This window comes from Lissotriton helveticus, chromosome 8, assembly GCF_964261635.1.
Source record: "Lissotriton helveticus chromosome 8, aLisHel1.1, whole genome shotgun sequence".
Taxonomy (NCBI): Eukaryota; Metazoa; Chordata; class Amphibia; order Caudata; family Salamandridae; genus Lissotriton; species Lissotriton helveticus.
In genome coordinates, this window is record NC_136069.1 from 1,192,375,634 (window position 1) to 1,192,399,903 (window position 24,270).

Here is a 24,270-nt window from a genome sequence, read left to right on the forward strand (position 1 = left end):
CTATATCTCTGTCTCTACCCTCATCACCTAGTAATAAAGTAATTAATAAAAACTCCTGTCCTCACGTGTAAAGTCCATCAGCATAACATCGTCCTCCAGAATTCTCGAGCGTAAGCCAACTATGTGTTCTCTGAACCTATTCTTATACCCTAATTTTAGCTGAGCTAACTATTTTTCACATTCCAGCAGACGAATTCTAGTTCTCCATTGGCTGAGCCACCTCGTACCACAGTAAACTGTGACACCTCCTTCTTACATGTCCGGGCAAATTCACTAGTCCATTGTTCATTTAGAAGTCTTGGCAGCTCTCCTTAGACTGCTACATTTTGTAGCGACAGCTTCCTTTTTAACCTTGAGCTTAGTCAGCTCTGAACTCCCGTGGCACGTTAGCAAACGTTAGCAAATTTCTCCAAAAAGTCATCTTTTTAGCAGTTCATTCCAAAACCTTTCAAAATAAAAGCTCAGAGGCCTTTTCCATCCTTCTTGGAATTATTTTCACTTGAGCCATTTTCATCATTAGGCCTCTTTTCAAAGAGCGTCAATTTTCTGCGCCACCGTCCCTGCGTCACTTTTAAAAAGGTACTATTTTCCTGCAGTCATCTCTAATCTTCATTTGTAAAACTATTATATAAACAAACACAAAGAATAATTAATGCAAGAAATACAGTTTATTCTGTTGCCTCCCATCATTGCTAAATATTAACCCATTAGTCTAAATTACCTAGCAGTAAAGCACAAATAAAGCAGCATTTTATATCTACCTGTCTTCATTAATCCATAAAACCTTATGTGCACCTAGAATAGTAGAAATGACATCACATAGACAATGGAAGCAAAATAAGCACATGCCATTATTTCAAAAACAGCTGCTATTAGTTATGACATGACAATAGACAAGATTAATTTATTATTTTCCACATACATGAGAATGCAACATAATGCACATTTATGAGCACACATGTTAGTTTCCCACATGTCTTTTGTGTATGCAACTTTAAACTAGGTTGAATTATTATACACACAGCACAAGTTGTTAGCATTATTAATTTATTTATGGAAGTGTGACTTCACGGGTTTAAACAGATTTCTGTTTTCTATCCCGCTCCATCAACTCCCTCATCTGGTGATTAACAAATCACCACACCAGCACCAAATATTTTAGCAAAGATTTTATCTAAGATGAACATGATTCAATTTCACCTGTGTTAGTATTTCTAAAGACTTATCTCATCAGTTTATCTACAATTCTCATATTGAGTTTTAAGAAACCCCTCTAGTTCTATTTCTTTCTCTTGTGTAACATACAACTAAGTTTCAATAAATGTGTTGCAAAAACTATAACTAATATAATGTCAGTATCTTGCTTGTCATATTAACCTAAAACTTCTCCTAGTTAATCTCTAAAAGAACAATAACTTAAATTAACCAAAGCAGAATTATATTTTCATTAAGCTTGCAAAGAAAAATAAAACAAAAATTTTAAAAATTTTACCTAAATTTTCTAAAAATTTCTAACACCCCCCTTTTTCAAAAAATTTTTTTTTTTTTTTTTTTAAACCTTCTAACAGTTTTTCTTCGACCTAATGTCACAAATTAATTTTTCAGCTAACAGTATTTCTTCGACCTTGTGTCATCTAACAAGATTTCTTCAGCCTTATGCCAAAAACAAAAACCTAAAATTTAACAGGTATGTACTTCAATCATTGTCACTTTTGTTTTCAATCTCTTTTTGACTCTCATCATTTACCTCCATTACAGGTATCACTTCTATTTTCTTTCCTGCCTCACTTTTCTTTTCAGAATCTTTTTGACTTGATTTTTCATCAATCTGTTTCTTTGATCTGTATCTCAATTTGAATTTTAGGCCTTCATTTTCTTCTGGCCAGTTATCACTTTTTCTTAGTAATTTCTTCTTTTGCTTGGTCACTTTACATTCTGTTCTCCAAGCTCCTTTTCTGAATTTTCTTATTTCACAATCTTCATCATTCTCATCAGTTTCAGTGTCAGAAATTTTCATTCTGGACTCAGGTACTTCTTTACTCGGCAGCTTCACTCCGTTAGGAACATCATCTTTGTAGCTGGTACTTGGCAATTCATTTTCTTCTTCAATTACCTTCAACTTCCCAGTTTCAGAATTCCTGTTCCTGCTTTCAGAGCTACTTTTCTGCTTTTCAATACTCTCCTGGTCTTGAATCACAATCTGATCACATTCTTCTTCTGCTTCTTTTTCTAGCAGATTTCCATCATTTTCTGAGTCTTCAGTCACAACGTTCAAGTCTTCTTCAATCAAGGCTTGTTTTCTATTCTTGTTCACCAGATGTCGACCAACTTGTCGATCTTCAAGATCTGGATTCTCTTCAGGCTCTTTTTCAGAATCCGAATCATCAATTGTGACACTATCCTCATCAGGATTTTCAGGTGTAGATACACGAAAAGTATGGCCAGTGTCAATCCACCTCTTCAGTCTTTTGCACTTCTCTGTATTTGTCGTGACAAGACTGACTGACCTCCTTTTCTGCCACCTTGGCACTAGATAATTTCTTTTTAGACGAACTTTTTTCCTGATCCTTTTACCTGGTAACAGATCAAACACTTGCTCTTTTTCTCTTGTTTGCACTTCAGTTTCATCTTCATCAAACACAGAAATCATTTCATCTGATAAATTCCTGAAATTCTCTAAATTGATGCTATCATTGATAGTCATCATTCTTTTCTCTGGTATAAATGTCTGTCTCATGACCTTGTCCATCATAATATCACGTGGACTTAAATCTGTCTTTTTATCAGTAGTGTTTTTCAGAAACATCAAAACAAGTGGAAGGACATCTGTCCACTTTGTACCTGCAGCTAGGCACATTTTTGCATCTCTGTCTTTTATAATAACATTCTCATGCTCCTCAACATCTGAAATTTCTAGTCTATCTGTACAACGGAGCAATCTGTTTTCAATATGTTTTCTGTTATCTGATAACTTTGTAACAGTAATTTCATCATCATGTCGCATCTGAAATGTTTCAACCCATTTAGTAATCAAACAGTAAATCACAAAAATGTAGCACAGTTTGTAATGCAGTGACATCTCACAGAAATCCATTTGTAATCTGGTCAATGAACCACTCTCCTGTAATTCCGTTCCCAATCTCACAACTGTTCTCTTAATTGTGTTCACTTGCTGACAAATCAGACACCTCTGGTAAAGAAATTCTGCAATTTTATGGTACATTCTGTTCATGTCAGTAATCATACTATTTGGTAAAACTATTCTACTATCTTTGTGTATCCAAATCTCATCCTCATCTCGCTGTCTAAAATCTACACTCAACCATGTGTTTTTCTCCTCATAAGTTGCATCATCTTGTAAGTCTTTGACTACCTGCCATGTTTCAACTACAGATGTTAGTATTAGTGAACTCAAAGCATGTTCATCATTCATTTTGTATGCTGCACATATCATGACAGCAAACCTTTCTGCCAATTGGATATCATCAATCAACCCTTTAATCAAATTTTCATTTCTGATAAGCGAACCTATAAAAGTCAATGTTTTAATCTGTTGATCAATTGCGTCCTTCATTTTAATGTCTTCACTCAAAAGAACATTATTTTCATACCAACATTTTGGAAGTGCATTTAATCTTTTTGGACTGTTTTCCTGTTCTTTATTTAATCCTGTATCTGTTTTCTCTATCTGTTCATTAATAAAATTTTGCAATGGCAATGAAGCCATCTCAATCTGTTGAACCATTACCTGTCGCTGTATTTGTAACTCTTCATTCAGCTCATTTATTTTAGTTTCCTTTTCAATTGACCATAATTTTGACTCATCAGACTGTATCAATTTAATCAGATCAGTATCAGACTTCTCACTTACTAGAACTGAAGTCATCTCTGTTTCTTGCTGAGTTTTGATCCCTACCAGTTCAATCTCAAGTACAATAGAATAAACTTTTTCAGTTAATGGGACCTTTAAATTTGCGGAATTAATTTCATCTTTTCCCAGTGTAGACACTATCTCTTTTTCCATAATTTTCATGGACTCCTTTAAATTATTTGTTGAATTTACATAACCAGGAATATTAATTCCAGAAGTACTAGGTCTTTCATCATGCTTCTCTGTCACATCATTTTTAGAAGAAGTCTGAACTGGAACTCTTTTAATCTGATCTTGGACTTTTGGCGTTACATCAATCTGCTCTGGGGGTCTTCTTGAATTTCTGTTCTGATCCATATTTACAACATCTATTGTACACTGATCTCTATTTTCTACTCTGACACCTTTATTATTTATTTTCGCTAATTTGGGAATCTTTAGTTTACTCTCACATTTGGCTACAACCTTTTTCATTTTCTTGTACAAGGAAGACATTTTATTTCTCTTTATATAATTCGGTAAATGTACTCTTTAAATTTGCCTTACAGCGTTTGTTGATCAATTAATTAATTAATTTAACACTATTGGATGTAGAAAATTCTTATAACTTGGTCAATTTAATATTTCTCCTAATTTACCTGTATCACTAAATTTAATTAACCTGTAAAGAAAAATTATCAATTTGCAAAAACAGTAGCAACGCAAAATATTTATTTATAACAATAATATCAACATATAATCACATGTGTTTTAATTGTACTTATTTTTCACTTACACACCTTCTGCAACGTATACCTGTGGAAAAAGGAAACCTAATTTGCCTTAATTTACATAAAATTTCTTGCTTGTAAATAACTCTTTACCCTTTAAATATTAATTATATATCATTATCGCATTTCGTTTTGCGACACAATGTTTTACTGTTCCTGCTATAACCTGTATTTAATTTACATTTTTATGATAACTATTTATTATTTAACTTTTATTTATTAAACTCTAATCACCTTTGTTGCTATTGTCAATTAAACAGGGTAACTAGTTACATATAATATTCAATGTTTTATAAAATTTCACTATTTAATGTTAATCAGTTATTAAAATATATTTTTGGGCATTACTAGCATAGGAAATTAAACATTTGATAGAAAATAAACAATGTACATCAGCACAACAGGTGTTTTAATCAATCAGCGTGTGATTACTATAATGCTCAGCTGATCAGTTTATTCAGCAGTGAACCTCTACTAACAGCTCATCTCTAGCTATAACCACACTGTTGCTAAGGCCAAAAATCGCTACTGCTTCTGTCCCAATCACCTCACGTTCAAGCCTCTGCATTAAATCAAGTCGGGGACAATTAAAAACCCTTTAACATATAACAGCGCTTCATCCAATCACAGCGCGACTTTGCTGTGACATCACAAACACCTCGTCCAATCAGAACGCAGCTTTCGCGTTATTCAGTCAATTTCAGCGCTGCTGCAGCTGACAGTCTCTTCAGCGCTCGTCATACAACAGCTGTAACATAAAAAACGATAGCGCGACTAGAAAGGAAATTTAAAACGGGAATATTTACTTTTATTTTTTTCTCGGCAATTAAGTTTAAAACATCAGCGCGCCACAGCCAATCAGTGGCTCCCCCATGACACTGTATCTCACCAGCCAATGGGTGCCCGGCTCCTCTATGACGAGTCGGGACCAAGGAATGTTCATCAGAAAAGCCTCGCCCAATCAGAGCGCAGCTCCCTTGACCAGGACTCAAAGCGGAGCCTCGCCCAATCGCTCACGAGCCTCCTCAACCTATAAGGTCGCGGCCCCTGTATGACGCTGCGGGGCTTCAACGAATCGAAGCGCGGCCCCTTCGTTATCTCTTCAAGCTCAAGGGAGGCAAGTACGCTAAGGAGACACAGCGTATTTAGACGCTCAGGTCTCACAAAAACCCCGCTCAATGAGAGTGCTAATCTCCTATTCGATCTACATTAGATGCCTATTTTACCAAATAACACACGGAGCTCTGCCCAATCAGCGCGAGGCTCCGTGTATGACGCGTTTGCCTTTTACCCAATGACAGTGCGGCGGCTGACGTAAACAGCCGCTGCAGTTGACAGAGCTCTCCCACTCGCTCCAGCCCCCCTCCTTCACAAAAATTGCTCGCGCGATAGTTAGCTTCAATCTAAAACATCAGCATGTAATTAACAAATCAAATCGAACAGGATGTTTAAAAGTGAGGTGCAAACGAGCTCACAATGCTACGCTCACTACATGTAATTAACCAATAAATTTCAAAAAAAAATATAACGCAGTCTGCAAAAGAAAAACAAAATCCAAACAGGGAACACTTTCAAAATTTTCGATATTAATCGCATCTCAATCCATAATATCGCTTCTTTATTTAGACACTCCAGCCATATTTTATCAAATGGGAGAGCCTCGCCCAATCAGAGCGGGGCTCACGAAGCCTCGCCCAATAGGAGCGCGGTTCTATCTGTGACACATCGGCCTCTGGATCAATGGGAGCGCGGCGGCCGACTTAGACAGCCGCTGCAGCTGAGGCAGCTCTCCCCTTCTCTCCTCGCTCAATAAACGGCCCCTCCCTCACAAAATTACAATTTGAATAGAGCGCGCTATACTCTTCTTTATAAATAATAGCGTTTGGGAAGAAGTAATTTTTAAATAAAGCGGGCATTTATTTCGAAGACGCTTAATTAAACAAAAATTTTCGGCAGAAGACACTCCAAACACTTTAATTAATCGGAGTGTAACTTTATAGTGACGCTTTGGGTGCTTGACAGCTATTTTTATTCTTTAAGCAGTGCACTTACTACACACATCAGCAGCATTATTAAAAACGAAGGGAACAACAGTGGAGGCTTAGCTAGTTACTCCATAACAACGCCTCAACCAATCAGGGGGCAGCTTTTCGTTATCAATGCTGACGCTCTAGCCAATCCGAGCGCGGCAATTCTGACGTAAGCAGCTGCTGCAGCTGCAGGCTCTCTCCCCACACGTTCTCACTCCTAAAACCAGCCCCTCCCTTACAATTTTCGATCGGGGCACTTTTTAATGGTTTTAAACTACGGAGAACAGTATAATACTATATTTAAAGCGAGGAATGTTTATAAAATCAATACTAATCGCTTTTTACTTATTTTAACGACTTTAATAACGTGGAATACCTTAATTATTGCCTAATTAACACAAAACATTCTAAAATGCTCCTGAATGTTTTAAAATAGCACAGTTCACCTTATTATATTTTTCAACTATGCTGAACACTTTTCAATTGAATTTTATTAGCGTGCAGAGCTTTTAAATGTATTTAAACACTGCACATCATCATAAAAGTCTTAGAATGGTACAGACTTTACCTAGAACATTTCTAAGTACCTTAGAATTACTTTTGGTACTATTTAGTAAATATATAAAACGAAACACATCTGTCTGCTTCTCTAATTAGGATAGTTTACATACATTCAAGTATCCACACTTCGGAATAGACGGCGCTATTCACACTAAGGATAATTTCCATTTGCCAGTAGAGCAACTCTTACCCTACCCTTCTAACACGTAAGAATATGAACTCATTTTGCTCTGAACCCACCGCGAAGTGAAAGTTCTAAGAGTTCCACTTGAACATACCTTACAAAACAATCACGCACTTTCACACTGAAAATTCCCTAACTTCAGACACACATGAAATCCGTACAGGACTCTCACCTGTTTATAGAAATCATGCACCGTTAGCAAAATAACACCGTTATCCGTACAGGGCTCTCACCTGTTTATAGATATAAAACATGTATCCGTACAGGACTCTAACCTGTTTATAGATAATCATGCACCGACATTACCCTACCCTTCACTCAAGCTCGAATATAACTAATACTCTTATCACAGTGAGTTTTATGGAAGGCGCTTTGTCCCTATTCTCATGCTGCTCTAATTTCTTAGAAAACCCTCACTATTCAACATTCACACCTAGCCCTAAAACTGTGTTGCACGGCGACAACACTGTATTGCACGGCGACAATACTTCTGGTACACGGCGATACCAACAGTGATACTCGGCGATATCACAGAAACAGATCAGATATTCTGCATGACTACATTCTCATCACACAGTTTTTGTACCGGTACACACATAGCACAAAATAAACAAACTCAACATGTGTTAAAATTTAATCCTATGAATTTACCTACATATATGTATCATGCATGTAACATGTATGTCAAAAACAACATATATAAACCGTCCGATGGCTACCAGAAATTGATCCAGCGCTCTCACCAAAATATTGCACAAATGACACTATTTACTACCACAAAACTTACACTACAACACTAGGCCCATAACAACAATAGAGCGCTTGAATCATGAGGCGATAAGATCTAAATATAGTTGTTTAAACCATCTGCAATAATCAAGACCAGCTTGTCATTTTAGAAAGTTTATTTTAACACATCTAGAAAAACTTAGGTTTTGGTATTTTATTAAACAAGCATTAGAAAAAGTCATAAAGAAAGATTTATTCAGTATTAATAAAAAGAGCATAAATCAAGAATTATTATTCATTAGCAGGAATAAGTAAAATTAAGCATTTCCCAAAATCCTAACTATATCTCTGTCTCTACCCTCATCACCTAGTAATAAAGTAATTAATAAAAACTCCTGTCCTCACGTGTAAAGTCCATCAGCATAACATCGTCCTCCAGAATTCTCGAGCGTAAGCCAACTATGTGTTCTCTGAACCTATTCTTATACCCTAATTTTAGCTGAGCTAACTATTTTTCACATTCCAGCAGACGAATTCTAGTTCTCCATTGGCTGAGCCACCTCGTACCACAGTAAACTGTGACACCTCCTTCTTACATGTCCGGGCAAATTCACTAGTCCATTGTTCATTTAGAAGTCTTGGCAGCTCTCCTTAGACTGCTACATTTTGTAGCGACAGCTTCCTTTTTAACCTTGAGCTTAGTCAGCTCTGAACTCCCGTGGCACGTTAGCAAACGTTAGCAAATTTCTCCAAAAAGTCATCTTTTTAGCAGTTCATTCCAAAACCTTTCAAAATAAAAGCTCAGAGGCCTTTTCCATCCTTCTTGGAATTATTTTCACTTGAGCCATTTTCATCATTAGGCCTCTTTTCAAAGAGCGTCAATTTTCTGCGCCACCGTCCCTGCGTCACTTTTAAAAAGGTACTATTTTCCTGCAGTCATCTCTAATCTTCATTTGTAAAACTATTATATAAACAAACACAAAGAATAATTAATGCAAGAAATACAGTTTATTCTGTTGCCTCCCATCATTGCTAAATATTAACCCATTAGTCTAAATTACCTAGCAGTAAAGCACAAATAAAGCAGCATTTTATATCTACCTGTCTTCATTAATCCATAAAACCTTATGTGCACCTAGAATAGTAGAAATGACATCACATAGACAATGGAAGCAAAATAAGCACATGCCATTATTTCAAAAACAGCTGCTATTAGTTATGACATGACAATAGACAAGATTAATTTATTATTTTCCACATACATGAGAATGCAACATAATGCACATTTATGAGCACACATGTTAGTTTCCCACATGTCTTTTGTGTATGCAACTTTAAACTAGGTTGAATTATTATACACACAGCACAAGTTGTTAGCATTATTAATTTATTTATGGAAGTGTGACTTCACGGGTTTAAACAGATTTCTGTTTTCTATCCCGCTCCATCACAGGTCAGCGCAACATTGAGGCAGGCACTGTAATTTGAAGCAGCAGCAGGCCTCTTAATTAAGGCAGTGCCACCAGTAAAGTAAACCAGTAAGTAAAAAATCAAACGAACGCTGCATTTTCTTGAGCGTGATGACGGTCACTGTGGGGGTTGCAAAACAGACTTGGTATGAATCGAGGCTCAAGCAATCATGCCACCGGCGCCGGGCGGTGCACCACGTGGAAAAACACCAATCAAGTCAGAAGGTTGAAAGGGCAGGGCCTTGCCCTTAACCCCTTTGGGGCCGATTCACAGAACTAATCTGAGACAAAATCTTAAACTTACTACTTTTGGTATCCGCAGAAGGCATTTAGTAGGTGTAAAGTTAGTATTTTGTCTTAAGTTAGTATTTTGTCTTAACCCCTCCGCTGCGCTGAAGGTTCCGCGCTGGTGCGGAACGTTCTACTGAGCGGGTGGGGCCGGAACGTTCAGCGGACGTGCGCAGCACTACCTAGGTAGTGCACGCGACGTCCGCTGAACGTGCGCCGCACTGAAGGGGTTAAAATAGTATTTTGTCTTAGGTTGGGATTTTGTCTTAAATTAGGATTTTGTCTTAAATTAGGATTTTGTCCTAATTTAACACAAAATGCTAACTTAATACAAAATGCTATTTTAAGACAAAATACTAACTTAAGACAAAACTCGAACTTAAGACAAAATCCTATTTTAAGACAAAATCCTAATTTAAGACAAAATCCTAACTTAAGACAAACTACTATTTTAAGACAAAATACTAAATTAAGACAAAATACTAAATTAAGACAAAATACTATTTTAAGACAACATATTAACTTAAGTCAAAATACTAATTTAAGACAAAATACTAACTTTACTACTACTAAATGCCTTTTGTGAATACCAAAAGTAGTACGTTTAGGATTTTGTCACAGATTAGTTCTGTGAATCGGCCCCTATGTGTCTAATAATGTTAGACGTACTTGACTCCAATGAAATGAAAGGCTGTTTTCAATTGAAATGCTGTTTTTCCGTGCATTTAATCTGTTTCGGAATACGGATATTTTGATCCTACGTCATCAAGCCTCGTGGCTCAAGTTGTTTGTGCATGCAGTGGTGGTTCCTGTTGTGGGGACTTGTGCCAGTCCCCCATCTCTGTCTACGCCACTCTGCCTTCATTGCACAATTTAAATGTTCTATCGCGCTTTTCTGCTCAGCTTTTTCATTACCTTTCTGCTGCCCTTGTCTCTGTGTAGTCTCATGACCTTCGCTGTTGTGGCTCTTGGAAGGCTATATCCCAATTGATCCGATTCTCCTCATTCAATTAGGGCAAAGATTGTCACAGAACTCAAGAAGTATTCCCTATGTCCTCATACAAGCAAACCTTGGCCGAACAAGCGCGAGAAACACAAATAAGGGAGCCGGTGAGATTTTAGAAACAACCTGTGGAAAGAACAATAGTCACTTGGAGGAAGAAAATAAAGCAGCATAGATCTTAAAGGAATAAAAGTATAACAATGTGCAACGAAGAAAACGTTGTATACGTTCGAGTTGAGAGGCACAGCTCAACATTGTTAACTTGGGTCAAAACGAACTAGGGATATTTTCATCACAGCTATGCAACTCGACAATGTTTCATGATATGTATATCAACTTCCACAACGCACTGCTCATGTTATCCCATGAGCTTAGTATTTTGTTTACAGCAATAGAGTAAGGTAGATTATTGTTGACTTGGAATACACAACAGCCTGTTTAAAAGGTGGGCATTATATTACGATCTCTGTGGAAATGGCTTCCAGCATTGTAATTCCAAGTAACATTCCAAGTAATTCAGGAATTAGCGTAAACCAAATAACTTTCTCATGGAGAATTTTGGATGATCAAACCAGTTGAAATTTCCAGACCAAAATCTGCAGTAAATGTTGTTATATGCAGAATTTAGTGAAAGAATATGATTCTGGGACTAACTCCTCATTTTCAAAAGAAAAACTTTAGAGTTTGAAACATTTACCGCACCTCGTCAGTCCTACCCTCTGGAAATACTTAATTTATCATGTGCTTTACGTTCCTTATCATTTCACCTCACCACTCGATGAGGGTCAAAGTATCTCCCTATGACTGTTTTACTTGTGTTGTACCCATCTCTCTGACTATGGAGTTCCGTTGGGGTCTGCAGTATAACATTTTAAGATTGTATAATTTTATAATTATATTGATGGCATGCGCTTCAGCTAAATGAGTTACCGAGAATCATACTAGCAAGTATGAACTTCAATAAATGACTGTCACTATCTGTCAAGTACATTTATATAACCGAACAATGTGTCTGCAAAATAAAGATTATGGGGGTGTTCACATTTAATCTGACTTTCATCAATGGACTTCAGCCCTCCCTCAGTGCATGTTGTTAGACAAATGAGTGTCTTTTGATTGTAATATGAACCTAAAAATCAATTTCTCCATTAATTCATGGTCATTTTATTTGCATAAATCCTGAAATTTCTTGTGATTTGTGGTTTCGGGTCTGGTGGAGTTCATCCAGGGCCTGCTTCCTTTACGCAGTGGAGTAAAGACCTCAGCAAAGAAGTTCTGTAGGGTATTCTTTTAAAAAAATGCTCCCATTACCCTGCTGTCACAAAATTCAGAAACCAGGATGCGGCTCCAGAATCCTAGCAGAAGTGGGTGAGTTTTTTGAGATATGTGGAACACAAAAAATGCCAGGTTGGGTGCCCATATATTTCCAAGAAACCCCACATGTGTTTGTGCTCCTCCTTCTGAATTTGTTTTGTCATAGGGCCTGATTCACAGAACTAACTTAAGACAAAATCCTAAACGTACTACCATTTTGGTATTCACAGAAGGCACTTACTCATTTTGGTATTCACAGAAGGCACTTACTGATCAATGAGTAAGTGCCTTCTGTGAATACCAAAATGAGTAAGTGCCTTCTGTGAGTACCAAAATGGTAGTAAGTTTAGGATTTTTGTCTTAAGTTAGTTCTGTGAATCGAGCTCATAGTCTCCACAGTAGTGGAGAGCTACATATTTCAGTTTGAAGCATTGAGGCACATTTTCTGAGTCTTAACATTCCCCTTGAAGATGCGAGTCAAAAAATCCGTAGTCTTACACAATTTCGACCATGCAAATAACTGTCATATGTTATATCAAAATATCTTTCAGCTGATCTACAGTTGGTGCAGAATGTGGCACACAGACATTTGATGTCTCGCAAATAAATATACTCATTTCAAAGTATTACATAATTTAGATGCTGATTGCAGAAGTCCTTATAGGGTTAAAATGTGTGTGTCTAATTCACTATATCCACTACAGTCATGGTCCACCATTTCCGAAAGACAAGTTTTGTCATTATGCCCATCAAGATCCTTGAGGTCTGAAAAAACATTTCAATGAGTTATACCCAGAAACTGCAAGAAATGTATGGCGGCTGCCTTTCTCCCTGAATGTGGAGTCTAAAAAGATGGGCAAGTGAAATGGCCTCATCTTTGTGGCAGGGCCGTACTGGGCACCGGGCGTTTCCCCGGTGGGCCAGAGAGGTGGGGGGCGGTTTTCTGGCCGTGGGGCGTTTTTGTCACTGTGGGGGCTGTTTTGCTGCAATATCTGCCCCAAGTAACAAAAGCGGGAGCGCTTCTTTTACTAGCATCCTCCCCCCGGGCCGATCGAGCAGCAATCTGCCAGGTCTGGTTTCTGTTCCCAGTCCGGCCCTGCTGTGTGGTTTGACTTGGGCATGAGATGCTTTCTTGAAGGATGTGCTTTTTGACCATTAGGACTCTGTGTGGTGTGACGTCCCTGAAATGAGGGACAACGTGTGCACAAATACTTACCAACTAGGGAAGTATTGACACACAACAGCCAGACCTCCTACGGTTGGTGGAGCACTGATCATGTCTTGGAGAATCTAGCCAAAAGTCTCCAAGACGTCATTGAGCTGCATCTGAAATATTCCACTTGTCTGGGAAAGAGGTTGCAAGGCAACATGCCAAGATCATAAAGCTGACACAGACCTTTACTCATAGGAGCTCACTGTAAGCTGCAGTGCTAAGTCACACACTGCCAAAAACCTGTGATGAACAACCACAGGCATGACCCACTAACCCCTTCAACACACCTGTCCCTGTTCACAACCTGATCCTGACCTAACAGCCACTGCCTCCTAAACACATCATAGATTACTCCCCATCCTCAAGCATTACATCTCTTCAATGTTTACACCCACCTAAATGTGCATTGCAACCTTAACAGCACTCCCTAACACAATACATCTTTTTTTACTTACTTTAATTTAGTTCATATAGTGATACCTGCCCTCTTACTGTGCCTCCTTGTTTTTACTTTTTTCTTTTATTCCTCCCACTTTTAAGTAGATTTTCTCAATTTTCCTCCCACTCCCACATTAACACTTGAGTAATAGATGTATTTATACAGAGTTCTCTACACACATATTGGAACACTCTCGTATTTGGGGTACAGAATTGCTTAGGCAAAAATCTCAGACTTTGCGAAACACTATTTGACATACCACAGGATAGGACTATTGGATTAATTTCTTATGGTTGTAATGGGCTTTGTGCGTTAAATGCACTTTTGATTTACTCTTTTTCAAAAAATTTACAGGACAGGGACACCACCTCTCAAAACCTTACTAGGAGGAAGGCTCCCTTGCTGAAATTCAGATCGGGTATTACATCTGACTTTCAGCAGTGCCAGTTGAAGATGTGGGTAGAGCCAATAGAGGAAGTGGGTGGAGCTAGTGGAGGAAGTGGGTGGAGCCAGGGGAGGTGGGTGTGGCCTCCGACACACATTAGAGCACCTGGACTTCATATTTTACAAATTAAGCACTGGCGCATGGAGTGCAGTTTTAGCCTCAGGGTCCTGGGTCCTTGACTTTAAGACAGGACGGTCTCCTTAGGAAGTCGTCTTGGCATCGAGCTATAGGGACACAAATCAGGAGCATGCCCTTTAAGAATACTGTCAGGAAGAAAAAGCAAGTAGCAAAAAAAAACCTTCAGAAATCCACCCGCAACAACAGCGTACCAGTACTGAAGAATGGCTCAGGAAGTAAGGAGTGAAAGGACGATTGGATAGATTTCTGGGAGCACTGCAATGTACTGAATAAGGGTTTCTAATGATTGTAATAGTAAATAATGAGCTGGAAGGAGATTAAGGTGCACAAGACGAAATTCCACCAAATTAGAAATCGAATCCTCAGTAGTAACCTATGGGACGGACAGTGGCCATGATGGATTTGGACAAACGTTAGGAAGACCCCCCCCCCTCTTTTATGGCACCACAATTTTCTGTCTTGGTGGACAGCATGGAGGACTCCCCAACACCTGAGTGCGGGCTGTCCATAAACACAATAAAAGGAAGAAAAAAGATGTGCTCAGTAACAGGGCGCTGATAAGTAATTCATGGGTTTGTACCGCATGCATAACCTACTCCACCAAACAGATGTGGCTGGTGGGTGCATCAGACTTTGCACAACGGGTGCATGTGTCCAACCATGGCCCAGAGCTGGATGACTTTGCTGGAACCTATCCAGTGAAAATGTGTGACTTTAAAAACTGAACGTGGCCAAAGCAACGTTTACCACTAATTTTTCTCCCCGTAGGGAATCACAACGCGGTCTTTATAACGACCGTGTTGTGATTCCGCATACCATTACTCCACAAGTCAGAATAACGACCTGCGGAGGGGGGAAAGGTGTTGGATTTAAAATCCAACACCTTCCCTAGTGTCCGCAAAGACTGGAGTTGGAATAGTAAATTATACTATTCCAAAATCCAGCGCTCTACCTCCGCAAGTCGTTGTTCCAACTTGCGGAGTAACGGTATGCGGAATCACAACAAAGCCGTTGTAACGACAACATTGTGATTCCCTGCGGGGAGAAATACAGCAGCATAATAACATACATTCTGGCCGGAGATATGAGCTTTGGAGGCAATTTAGTGATTTCATCTAAAACTGAGAGTTTTTTTTTCAGGAGGCTAGAAGTGTTTTTTCTGGCTAACAGAAGAACTGTACAATAACACAGTGGCACTGGAAATGTTCAGATGAACATTAAGGGTCATCTTCTCGCACAAGAATAATACAGTCTTCCAAGGTGATAGGAAATTCTGACACTATTGTGAATATCTAACTTCATGGTATAAATATGCAGTCAACATGTTGATGTACATTTGTACCCTTATGCAGATTCACGGGAATTCAGAAAATCGTATTGCATCATGAAAATAGTGAATGATTTCCACCAGCAAAAGGAAGGGGGAGCCAAATGCAAACACATGTGGAATAACACACAATAACATTGTTAACTCTTCAAGGTATGATCTATGAATTATTTTGGGATGCTAAATAAGCCCAAAATGAAGGGACCAGTGGCTACAATGATTGGACGCATTCTGGTACAACGTGACTTTCAAAACCGAAATTTTAGGTAAAGTCAACAGCAAACTTATAAATTATTGCGAATTGTCAACCAGGTAAAAGTCTGTCTATTTTTTCATCAGGACAAGAATAATACAGTCTTCCAAGGTGATAGGAAATTCTGCCACTATTGTGAATATCTAACTTCATGGTATAAATATGCAGTCAACATGTTGATGTACATTTGTACCCTTATGCAGATTCACAGGAATTCAGAAAATCGTATTGCATCATGAAAATAGTGAATGATTTCCACCAGCAAAAGGAAGGGGGAGCCAAATGCAAACACATGTGGAATAACACACAATAACATTGTTAACTCTTCAAGGTATGATCTATGAATTAGTTTGGGATGCTAAATGAGCCCAAAATGAAGGGACCAGTGGCTACAATGATTGGACGCATTCTGGTACAACGTGACTTTCAAACCCGAAATTTTAGGTAAAGTCAACAGCAAACTTATAAATTATTGCGAATTGTCAACCAGGTATAAGTGTGTCTATTTTTTTCATCAGGAGTTCATGGACAAACAGAAATGCTTAAGCTTAGTTGACAAGTGTGATTTCTTGCTTGTTTCTTGTCTTGTTGTGCATGTTTATCGCTGAATAACCACCAGGTGTGATAAACTCTGCATCACTTGTAATTCCAATGCTAGAGATTTGAGTTGGGATCAAAAAACACCAGGCCAATCACAATGAGGCATAAAGGCTACTTACCTTTTAATTTTTTGAAACTTTGATTATTTGCCAATCATCATTTCAGAGACATAGATCATGACAGGACCAACTGATAATCTCAAGCAGAAGCTGAGAAAGACACCTTTAAAAGATGTTATACATTTTTCTTAAAAAAAATACAAATATGGATTTTCAATAACCACCTATATTTATTTATAGACAAGATGGGAGGAAACAAAAGCTAAACCAATGTAGCACATGTAAACAAAGGTCAAAAAGCCTCTTCACATATCATACTGGTAAATAAGCATGGATCATCGAGTATGGAGCAATGCTTACTTAAAAATAATTCACGCAGCCCTCTGTGTTGCTTCATCATGAGTATCTAATATGCTTTCAGGTATCATTCATACCTACACACAAAAGAGTGCAAATCCACAGGCGTTGTCTTCTTTAAAAATGTAGAAGCCCTTTCAGTGGTGGTATGAAACATCATGGCATGGAATGAAATGTTGCACTCTGGTTGCACTCTAATGGGGTCTTGGGCATGAAGCAGTGGGTTAGCCATCAGTGTGCTTTAAATGTGGCAATTCCATGAAATCTGTAATGGGGTACCACTACATATTTGAGAAGCCCAGCCAGGGGCCAATGGGAATCATTACGTTATCACACAATACTTGGCTGTGGGGAGTACCAATATGTCTAACAGACATATTATACAATTAGAAGTGACATTAATGCAATTTATTCAGATGTATGACATTACAACGCATGCTTTTACATCGCATGCTTTTACAACGTGGTTTTTACAACGCATACCATTACAACGCATAGTGCTTTTAGGCGCTGGATAGTGAATTGCTTAATTTACTATTCCAACTCCAGTCCCCGTGGATAGTAGGGAAGGTGTTGGATAGTACATTAAACCTATTCCCTGTCCTAGAGCGCCCCCCAGCGCAATGCGTTGTAATGGTTTGCATTGTAAAAGTTGCGTCGTAAAGGCACTGCGTGGTAAAAGTTGCATTGTAAAGGTTGTTTACCAATTTATTCAGTCCATCGATAAAATATCAGCAATTATGAAAAATATTATAGCATTCATAGAACAATTAGATCCCTTATACTTTTCAATTGTAATTCTTTTACATCATTAATGCTAGTTTGCTTTTAGCTGAAAAAAGAAGCTTCTTTAGGTTCCATAGTTCAAAAGGGGTTACCCTTCCAATTCATAATTATTTTTCATGAAGTACATCCTGCTTATCAAAGAGATATAGCCTGTATTCACGAACTACAGCCAACACATGTTTTGTAGTTGTGGCACCGCTTTTCAGGGCTGTAAAAACAAGTTATAATTAAATCAACCAATATGCATACAAATTAATGATTGCAAACTAGCAGCAAATATTGGTACAGTTTAAAACCCAATTCATTAATAAAATCTTCATAGGATGTGTGAGGTTATATGGTATATACGATCTATCATCTGTAACACCAATGTTTATGGAAACAATTTCAATGATAGCGAGTCTTACAAAAACTGCAATGAACATGCTGATTGATGAACTTGTTCATACGGTGTCATTGAACCAATTTTTTTTTAAAATATATGGAGAGCCTTACCAATGTGTCAATATGGAATTTTGAAATCTATTGTTTACTTGTACATTCAATAGTGCACAATTACATTTTCTTGCATTAAAGTACAACTACTACCTAATATTAATGTTTCTTAGTTCCCATTATTACAAGTCCCTCATAACAAAGGCTGTTTATACATATCATCATTCAAATTCCACACATCATGGATAATAATCAATAGTATTGTTATGTATAACAGGAGACCTTAAGATTACAGTCCAAAATCTAGAAGAAAAAAAGAAGAAACAATATTTAAATGAAGCTAATATGTTGTAATTATATGGTGCTGAGAAGAGACAGGGTCTATATTCTTCCTTACCTACTGTTTCAACATTTTCATAAGGTTGTGTGATTGTGCCCATGTTCATTGATATCCTCATCTAAACGTATAATTCAATATTAGTGTATCTTTACTGTAACTCCAAGGCTTCTGCCAATCTATATCTAACACCTTCTATGATGTAATCCAAGTAAGATCCTAATAGTTTAAACCAAAATACAAAAGGGTTATAATGTTCACAATTCCGCTCAATTACAACAACATTACATTGATGCAAACTGTAAAGTACCAGGAGCTATACAACAAACTCAATTGAGCTCATCCCAAAAAGCCACAAAAAAGAGTCATACAGAATTCTTTGGATCATTAACATGATTATGTCACCTATTCACAGACTTATTTTTATCTCCACTCAATCCATAGATATACTTCAGCTTCCAAATTAATTTGCGATCAGCATAACTACCATTTCTTATGTAGGTAATTTCTTTCACATGCAATCACCGCTATACTCAAAACATTTTTATACAAAAATGTGTCAATCCCAAAAAAAGGGGGGGGGCTACAATATTATCCTCCCCAAATAAGGCCCAGTCCACCTTGATTTGTTTTTAGACAGGGCATTACTAACAAATTATTCACTCATGCTGTGAGAGTAGAGCCTACACATGTTCTAACAGTCCTGTATGACATTCCTCAGCCCTTACTTACATCTCTTGCAAATTCCAGTCCATAGATCAACTGATGGAACCTTCTCCGAGACACACTCTAATCCTTATATATTGCTACTAAACAACAGCATCTGACATCATTTTCTGGTGCTCACAGTAACCAAAATGAAAGAATAAAGTTCACGAGTAGTCAATCAACATTTTAGTCATGCACATTGTATCCCGTTCACTCAAAATTCAAAGTAAAGGGCATCCTACTTAGCAAGAGTTTAAATTCATTGAATTACCATTACCCAAGTATTTTTGTAAAGTTAAAACACAATTTGAAAGTCAAAAACTTACCAAACATAATTCAGTAGAGGCCTAAGGCTGTATTAAACTCTCTACACCTCACTTTGTGAAGCTTTTGCTCACTCCTTTAATCCATTACAACCACAAATCCATCACACATTTTTCCTTCTACATTGCGTACCATGTTGCCTCAAATATGAAACCATTGTTCAACTTAGTCATTATATTAAGTATTAAGGCTGAATACATTAACCACCATAACTAAGAATATTACCTAAAAATCCTATCTTAAAAGTATGAAAATAAAATTATATTAAAAACTACACAAATTATAAAAGTATGGAAAGCAGAATTGAACCCTTGCCATATCACTAGATGGAACATTCTCTTAAGCACCTGTTCCATTGAATCAACTCTTGCATCAAATCCAAACATATCTAATATAACACACAATCTTCCTGAAACAATACACAACCATTTTACACATAAATCATTAAACAGTCTATGCCAGTAACATCATCATTAGGATTAAATTCTCCAAACTTTAACACTATTTACTAAAGGCTTCACAGGATACCTGAAGTCAAACCCTCGTGTCTCACTTTATACATTTATTCTTATTCCGATTCATTCAGTATAAACACATTTCCAACTTGCATGATTATCCGCCCATAATAGTAACTCCTTCCATTCTAATGCACAATAATTATTTATCTAAGTATGTATTCCATGTAATTAAACAGGAGCTCAAGCAGTGAGGTATTCTAGTTGAAATCTTACTTAATGTCTTATTATTACCCGGAATTAAAATTGCAGTGTCCCTATTGGGTATGACTACCACTAGACTTACAGCCATCATACTCCTGCAATACCAACAGCGATACCATATCGAAATTGAAACACAGTAAAAAGTACATTGGTAAGACTATGCATGATTCCAAAACTTCACAAACCCATTCAATTTTAAATGTTAACAAATGACAAGTCCTGTTGTTTGGCATATGTTAACTTCATACAATTCACCATGGGGACATCTATAATAAATTACAATTCCAGCCATGAACTTACAGTAAAAAGTCTATGTGATAATATTACTTACATATCCTCTTTTTAATACAATGTGTTCTGATATTCCTTATCAGTATTAAGTCCATATTTCACGGTTCTTAATGCATCAATCCACATGTCTCTTTGAGACAAAATCTATGTTCTCTATATCCTCCTTTATGAGGTTTCATCAATCCCTGATAGTGAAATCCCATTCATTTCCATCATCTCATGTTTATCAAAGAAATTGACACTGACTGGGGATCTGCTATTTCTATGCCTTACTGGAGTCAGATGTTCTTTCCTAAAAGAAAAGGAGGGTAACCAGGTAAATTTCAGGCGCACAGCAATAGTATGGCAATCAGTAAATCACACGATTTAACAGGGTTCTCAAGCAAGGAGGGGAAGGTCACCCACTGCCCCACAGTCCCAAAACAAAGTTGAGTAACAATATCCCCTCAAGATACGACCCATTGGCAGTAACTTTATGGACTTACTAAGAATATTACATGAGTGACACCTGATTTATAAATATTTTTCGCGACCTTATAGAAACCTTTTTTGCTGTACATACTGAAGACTACTTTGTCTATCGAGGATACAACGATTTCTTTTGCCCTGAAGAAGTCGGCATGGCATGTTATTAATGCCTGACGAAACACGTGTTTGCTGCCATAATGCTGTTATAAGCCCTTTATTGACTGGAAGGAGTTTCAATAAATTGGAATTGTGACTCACGACGTGCGCTGGTGTCTCAGCTGAAGTGGCTATTGAACATTACTTTGACATTTGATTATTACCTGATCTATCCATACTGTGGATTACTTGAAATTGTTGATATTTGGAGAGCTCGGCGAGGAACTATCAGATGTTCTTTCCTACCCTTCTTTAGTGGCCATATCGAAGATCTTACATACTGCAAGGAACTGGGACATTGAACAATGTAAATACAAAATGTAGTATTACAATTAATGATTTTGTTTATACTAAAGCTCGTGGTTAAATCAAATAATAGTCAAATCCTTAACATACTAACAACAAACACAATTATTACATCTGAAACACCCACTCAGATTCTTCCCCAACCAATTATAATTTGTCTTTTGCGTAAACCTAATGGTTTCACTAGGGCTCAATAGATCTTGAAGTGTTTTCTTCTTTTCTATAAGTTACTAGAGAATGATCAGGAATGACACTCCAAATTGTTATACATTTTTCAAAATAGACCAATATTTTCATAATACATTGAATAGTTTTTGATTTTCTGCACAGAACTTAGGGCCACATGCATCAATGTAGGATTTTGCATTTCCTAAATTGCGAAACTTAAGGAATCGCAATTTAGGAATTGCAAAATCCTATGCATCAAGAAATCCTAAAAGTTTTTAGGATTTCTTAATTTTCGGTATTTGCGATTCCTTAATTGCGAATCGCAATTAAGGAATGGCATTACATTCATTCCTATGGGCCTAGAGGCCCATAGGAATCAATGCCGTTTTGCACTTTTTTATTTTGCGAATCCCATTTGTATGATGCATTGCAAGGGTGCAGAGGGGGTCCAAAGGACCCACCCCTGAAATGTATTTTAAAGTGCATGTTTCACACACACATGTCCTAAAGACATGTGTGTCTGTAACATGAAAGTTTATAAAATGCATTTTTATTTCAACTTCTGTTTATTAAGCCTCAGTTCGAGACACACATAAGAAAAGGGTCACAGTGACACAGCGATAAGCCTACAACCCTCATGGGGCCGGCCGCGTGAAAGAATTCGTGGTGCGAAGTTTGCATAAATCGGAACGTCCAATCGCACTCATCGATCTGCACATCAAAGTCCAGCAAGATCCCACGAAGTCGATCAAGAAGGGGGTCAAAAAGCGCTGCCCGGCACACCCCAGTGATACCCCGCCTCACAAATCTTCCCGCGGAGCGGGCAAATGCAAACATATCAAACAGAAACAAGTAACCGGCCTCAGGGGCCCAACAGTCAACCAGAGGCCCAAGAGAAGGCCGTCAAAAGAGGAAAGCAGAGGTTAGAAGGTGAAGAGAAGAAGAGCAGGGGAGGAGTAGGGCGGAAGTAGAGGAGACAGTCGCTGCAGTGGGGGCGTTACAAATTGCGAGGAGCATAGGGGAGCGCCGCATCTTCCACCAATTGCAATGCTCGCAGCGATGGGGGCATATTCCTAGCGAATTCGCTCCTGCAAAGGTAAGCCACTAGTGGCCTCCAAACCTTTTCAAAGCGGGTCGTGCGAGACTGCAGCCTGGCCGAGAGCAATTCCATAGTAATGACATGCCACAGTCTGCCGAACCACACAGCTAGAGGGGGGGCCTCCACCTTCTTCCAGTATAGAGCAATAAGTTGCCTGGCGGCACCCAACATGTGCATCGCTAAGGTCCAATCACTGCGGGTCAGGGCCAGCAGGTCAACAGGCTTGAGTCCCAGCAGTATCGTGCTAGCAGCATCAGGCAGGGGAAATCCCAGCACCCCCCGAATGTGGCTCAACACCTCCTTCCAAAAGATAGCGATTACTGGGCAGGTCCACCAAATGTGCATGAAGTCACCTGGCACATGATCGCATCTCCAACAACCGGGCGACACAGAGGGAAACATCTTGTGCAGTCGTTGGGGCGTATAATACCACAGCGTCATTACCTTGTACGCATTTTCCTGTTGCGGCACACTGCGGTACACCTTAGGAACATCCCTCCAGAGGCGGGTCCACTGCGCCTGGTCAATATCAGCACCTAGAGTCTCCTGCCAACGACGTTGATACGGGTGTGCAGGGGGTGCGGAAGGATGTTGCAGAATCCGATAAATTTTTGATATAAGGCCCTTCGCGCCCGCACCGGAGCGGGCCAGCTTCTCGAATGGGGTGAAGGCCCGAGTGGCCCCCGGGTACATCGCATCCGACAGGGCCCAGTGACGCAACTGCAGAAACTGTAATTCAGCCTCTGGGGGAAGATGGAACTCCTCTCTACAATGGCCAAAGGTATAAAATGCATTTTTGAGCATTTTCATTACTTTTCGCAAATGACCACGAGGTTCAACCTCGTGGTAATTTGCACCCCCTAATTGCTAATTCGCAATTTGAAAAACAATCATGCATTGCTTATAAGGAATCGCAAATTTGCAATTCCTTAACACCTTCGATGCTGGTGACGGAACCGTTCCGTCATCAGTCACGGCTGAGCTGTGCTGATGACGGAACGGTTCCGTCACGACCGCGCCCTGTTCTGGAATGTCCAGCACAGGGGCGGAATCGGCGCCGCGGTCAAGGTGTTAAAAGCAGTCGCATTTTTGGAAATCACTAAAAATAGCGATTTTCCCAAAAATGTATGATGCATCCCAAAAACTTATTTAGGAATCGCAAACGGCCGAATTTACCGATTCGCACCGTTTGCACTTCCTAAATAGGTTGATGCATGTGGCCCCTAGTCACAAATCGAACCTTGTTATCCTTCACATGTTTTCACACTAATTTGACTCTATCCTGTAATAATGTTGGATGATTACTTGGCCGAACCTTAGCAACTGCCTTTTCCAAAATCTTTGTAGGATATCTACATTCTGTAAACCTACATACAGGTATTCATCAGCTTCACTACAATTTAATGTATATCATAATATATCT